General features: G+C 35.6%; 1 non-coding gene across 1 annotated transcript; it reads right to left on the bottom strand.

The window, feature by feature from the left end:
- Window positions 1–1330: 1330 nt before the first annotated feature.
- Window positions 1331–1434, bottom strand: LOC123939494. The gene has a single exon (XR_006817875.1). It is a non-coding gene; the product is annotated as a U6 spliceosomal RNA (small nuclear RNA).
- Window positions 1435–5894: the final 4460 nt, after the last annotated feature.

The following is a 5894-nucleotide window of genomic DNA, read 5'->3' as shown; positions in this document are numbered from 1 at the left end:
CCTAGGACTACACAAAGAGAAGGAGATATCAGCCTTTCCTCAGCTGCTTTTGCATACCTCCACCCTACCTGCTACTATTTTAGCACCAGCCACTATCTGGACATGACCTCATGAGTTATCTTGACAGAACCACTGAATTCTTGATGCACAGAAACTAAGAGATAAGAAAATATTTAGGGTAGGGGCGCCTGGGTGGCTCAGTGGGTTAAAGCCTCTGCCTTCGGCTCAGGTCATGATCCCAGGGTCCTGGGATCGAGCCCCGCATCGGGCTCTCTGCTCAGCAGGGAGCCTGCTTCCTCCTCTCTCTCTCTGCCTACTTGTAATTTCTGTCTTTCAAATAAATGAATAAAATCTTTAAAAAAAAAAAAAAGAAAATATTTAGGGTAATTTTAAACCACTAAGTTTGGGTGATTTTCTATGCAGATGTAGATAACAAGAACCCCTAAGCAGTCAAATTTTTATTTCATATATTTTGGATTTTATTTCTACAAGCTTTGATTCTTTTATATATACTCTATTTCCCTCATCATGTTCGTGTTTTTCTTTAGGTCTTTGAGCATGTTTATAGCTATTTTAATATCTTGTGTTGTTCTCCCATCATTTTGTCATCTGTATCTGTTTTTATTGACCGATTATTCTCTGGGTTAGGAGTCGCATGTTTCTACTTCTTTGTGTACTTAATAATTTTTGTGTTGGGTATTGGATATTGTAAGTTTTATTTTTTCTTTTTCTTTTTTATCCTTTCAAGACTGTCGAAGTTTGTTTTGGCCAGTAGTTTATTTATTTGCAAATTAATTTGTAAACCTTTAGAGGTCTCTCTTGAATGCCCCAGGTATTTATTTCCTCATACTCTGGATGATCAGAATTTAAACATCTCTCATCCCAACATGTGATCATTTAGGAATTACTCAGTACCACCCTCTACCCATGCAACCCAGTCCTGGTTTTCTACCTAGTCCTTACGAGTTTCATTCAAGCCATCCTGTGCTTTATGTTTAACAACACATTCGAAGAAAGCTTTATGAAAATTTATGGAACTCTTGTGTTTAGCTAGCTCCTCTCTTGTACTTTGCTCCTAGCATTCCAGCCCCCTTTTTGTGTGTGTTTGACTGAACACAGGCAGGCTACTTTCTGTTACCATTAGCTCTTCCTGTTGTTACCATTTTCTGTTTCTGTTACCATTAGCTCTAACTGCTTCACAATATGGAAGGTGCCTCCTGAAGGAAACTGGGCTGATATTAAGACTCCAGTTATCTTCCTTCTCTTAGGAGTCACAGTCCTGTGCTTCCTATTTTCATATATTTCGTCCTATTTTCTCATTTTTTTTTTTTTAAATACAGCATGCCTCACGAGTTTGAGTGGCATCCTTGCACAGAAGCCATGCTAATCTTCTCTGTTATCATTCCAATTTTAGTATACGTGCTGCTGAAGCAAGCATCTATTTTCTCATTCTTTATTGTAGGAGGCCCAGTTACTCCACCAGAGGGGAAGTGATGGTCTCAAGGCCCTGTAAAACTAATTTTTTAAATATCTAAATTATCACCAGCTGTTTTTTCCCCATGACAGGTTCTAATTTATTTTTTTGTAACTTTATCTTCCACTGTGGTAAATCAGTCTGGTCATCCTTCTAGGCTATCTAGTGTTTTCTTTAAAGACCACATTTTCCAAGTTTGCTGTTTTGGTTTTATTTTTAGCATTTCCTTTAAAGTCCTTGTTACTTTATAGATCTTTTTATTTAGAAGTTTAAATCATAAAGTATCATCATCTTTAAATTTTTAGCAATTCTCTTGTTTGTATTGTCTCAGAGTAGTAGATTCTCATGTGTTTTGTAGATTTTGTCTGTGGATGTCAAATTGGTAGGAGTTTTTTTTCTTTGAAAATCTGTTATAACTGTGTCTTAGGTTAAGGAGTTGTCCTTATAGAATGTATGAGTTTGTTTTAGCCAGGGTCATGTGGACTGATTAAAGACCAATTTTATATTAATTTCCCAGTTTGAGTTTAAAGGGTTAATTTTATTGGGGATCCAATACTTTTATGTGCATAATGCCTGGTTTTCTAATATCTGTATTTCTTAAAATAATAATAATAATTTTTTTCTTTTATTTCCAGTCCAGATTTGGGACTGATAACTTACTTTTGGCTGTGCCCAGTCTGTGTCTATGCCAGTAGGGACAAAGTTTTGTTCCTGTTTTTGATAGGACAGTTTATGTCGGGGTTTTGCTTTTGTCAGGCTCTCTGACATGTAAACAAACAAACAAAATCTGTTAAAGCGCTTCATCAAGAACAGACCTGACTGCCTTAAGTTCATTCCTAAAATAGGTTCCTAAACCTTAAATGGTATATCTATGTACAATATATTTAATGTGGTATTTGTGTGTTAGAATTAAAAAGAAAGTCTTGTCATGTGGGTTTAATCTGACATCTTGAGCAGAAGTTGTAATATGAATATGTTTTCTCGCCTCCTCTTTGTCAAAGTAACTTGTATTTGTGAATACTGTTAGATAATTAATCAAATAAAATTTTATTATGTAGGTAGTTCAATATATTACATTAGTAATATGTTAAGTGATACTTGTTTATGATTTTGAAATTGCTGTATTTAAAAACATTTTAATCTTTTACTTTATGCCAGAAATTATCCCAGGTGTCCTAGGAAAACAAACAATAGGACTCACCAGCCCCTTTGACCATGGAAAGCATTCTGAAGGACTCCTACAGTAGGACACTCTGGCTGGTCCCTTTAAATTCTAGTTGCCCTTTTAAAACGCTGTTGGGTTTTTTTTTGTTGTTTTTTTTTTTACTAATGCCCCGTGGCAGACAAATCTGCTCTTAGTCCCTCAGTAGTATTTCTCCCCACTGCAGTTCACACTCTCTGGAGCTGGGGTTCCCGTGGTTACCCTGTCTTCATCTCTTGCTGTTCCCACTTGGTTCCTCTACCCTTTAGGGTGCAGATGTTATTCAGTAAGTCCTTAGTTCTTCTTCAGCAGGAATTGCTCTACATGGAGCCATCCCTTTGGTATGTTTTGGAAGAGGTGAGTTCAGTCTTTCTGCGTCGCCATCTTGGGCCCTCTCCTGTTCATTAAATTATATATATGCCCTATATACATATATTTGTATATATATACAAAGTATATTTCTGAAAAGTTCTATGAATTCTGTTAGGATTTTAAAAAGCCTTAAAAAAGATGACATTTAAATTATACTATGGACTATAATATTTACAGATAATATGATTTATGGGCTTTGTTTCAATATAATATAAAAGTTGGTGGAGTATTAATTTAAAAAGATTATGTAAAGATATGTACTTTGCATTTAAAAATTTAAACTCACTATGTATTACTAAAATTGTGCTATCTAAAGCAGAAAATTTCAAAATTGCATCCAAATAGAAAACAAAACTATTGAAAAGCTAATAAACCCTAAACAGGAGCCTCATTACACAACAGGGCCTTATTATCAATTCCGTTTATTGTTAATGACATACACTTGGAGCAATTGTTCTAACTGAAGCTTAATTTGAAGACAAAATAGCAAACTTCTTAGGCCTTCTTTTTTTCTTCTTTTGTTGTAAGTTTCTCAATGTGCAATTTGAAAAAATGCAAAGAATAGTTTATTGCTGAAATCTAATATTCACCCAGAATATATCCTTCCTAAAATAACAATATAGAAAAATAACTGAGGGGAAGAGAAAGGTATATGGAATGTATGCTGAATGTTTTTTCAAATCAATGTAGCTAGTACTAAATCCAGATTACACTAATATTAAAAACATAATGTCATTTGTTACCTCTGAATGCCTTTTGGCACACAGTATAAGGACCACAGCTGGGCCTTTAGCTTGTTATTGATGTGTTTAATGAAGCCATCCTCTTGTATTGTTAGTTGTCCTTTTTAAAACAAAAGTGTTTTCCTGAGTAGTTTGACTGTCTTTTTGATATTTTTCAACTTCTTCCATCAGTGATTTTCCAGGCAATATTTTAATCAAGCAGAAAGATACCATTTTTGAAGCATGGATTTTCTATAGACTCATTTTAAATAGGAAAAAAAAAATGATATTGTATTCTCATTCTCCTAAGAATTTACTAGATTGGCTTGAAAGTAAATTAAACTACAGTTACAAGAATCCTGCCTTCTCTAAAGCAGACTGTTTGCATCCAGGGAAATTTTTATGTCCCTTGTGGTTGAAGGCACTTCTAATCTACTGTGAAACCAGCTTGAGTTACTAAAGAAGATTGTAAACTGTAACTATTGTTAAGGTCCATTCAGGTCTGTTACTCAGAACATCTTAGTGCAAACTACAGGACATGGAGTCTGGCTTCTTTTCTTTGACAGAGTATATTTCTACTACATCAAATACATATCTCTGTATACTGAGCGAGGGAGTTACCTCCTATGTGGGTCTCAGTAGTCTCTATACCTTGTCCACTAAAGGTCCTCCTTCTATATAGGAGAAGAGGAAGAAGTCAATTTTCTTTTATTTAATGATGGTCTTTATCAATTTGCATTTTGGAAGCTAATAACAATAAGCCTTTGGATATTAAATACTTCTTATCTCTAGCTGGAGATAAGATACGGCCTACTGTATTTCTGGAGTGGAACCACTTAGCTTGAAGGTAATACATGCTTTTTTTTTTTCTTTCTGATAAGAAAGAGTCACTTCCCTTTGATTTATAGTTCTCATAAGGAAGGTAATATGTTACATGATTAATTTTAGCTCCTAATCATTTACATATTGAATAAGAGATTCAGAAAAGACTGTGAGAAAATAACTATGTACCTTTACTTACATTTAATAATCAATATGATTTATGCATTCAACACACATTTTCTTTAGCATAGCTTTTTTTTTTTTTTTAAATGAAACTTGTGGGAATGTATTGGCAGGATAACTACATTTTAGATCATCTTTTTATATTCTAAATTTAAAGACAATATAGACACTTGTTTCTGCCTATGCCCCACCTCTAGGCCCTATCTTTTTCAACCACTGTAAAATCAACTAAGTGAGCAAAGACTTTAGTTTTGCTTAAATGCAACCTTACTTTGTCTTCTCTAGGGCCTATTTCTTGTACCTCTGCAATTTGTGAGGTCTTTGGGAAATTACTGGGACTCATTTGTGAGCCAGCCAAACTTCAGGGGGCATTAACACCTTTGGAACCATCCTTGACCAATGAGGACAGAGAGACAGTGCATAAAATGTTTTCTTGATCTGGTTTTGAAATATAGGTGAGGTCTGGTACTGGTGAACAAGAAAGAACTCTTGAGATGCCTTTGGTGCAAAGTAGTCATTCATTGAAGCACGGAATAGGACCCATGGGCAGAAAGAGCTGCTGCAAGAAGTGGGGGGGTTGGGGGGGGGTTCTTGAGGAATGGTGATTTAATACAGGGGAGATAGGAGAAGTAAGGAAAAGAGAGATTTCGAAAGAAACTTCATATGCTAAAGAGGACTGACCTGCAAGATACCTACATGATACCAGAGGTCTTGCCATTGTCAAGTTAAGGTTGTTTTCCCCTTTAGCAAGTTATTAACATTAAGACCTTAAGACTGTTGGGAGATTCCTGGAAGAATGTCACACCTGTCCCACCTAAGAGTGGGGGTTAGGGAAAGGTTGCAGGTGTCAGCTTATGCTTTGTCTTCAAGCTAGCCTTCTCCTCCCTTATCATTCTTCTTTGTCCCATGGGAAGGCAGATCTGAATGTATTGCCCTTTCAAAATGAGCCACCTATACAGGTAGCTTACCCAATAATTCACTCTACTGGATTTCCTCCTCTTCAGTTTCACAGTGCCTTAGTGCCCCATTTCCCAACACTGCAAAATTTTGCTTCCTGAGACCATAATTCCAAATAAAGCTTTGTCTCAGACTTTTATTTTAGGATTTTTACACAGTCACC

This window comes from Meles meles, chromosome 3 (assembly GCF_922984935.1).
Source record: "Meles meles chromosome 3, mMelMel3.1 paternal haplotype, whole genome shotgun sequence".
NCBI classification, from domain to species: Eukaryota; Metazoa; Chordata; class Mammalia; order Carnivora; family Mustelidae; genus Meles; species Meles meles.
This window is presented reverse-complemented; position numbering and strand designations above follow the sequence as displayed.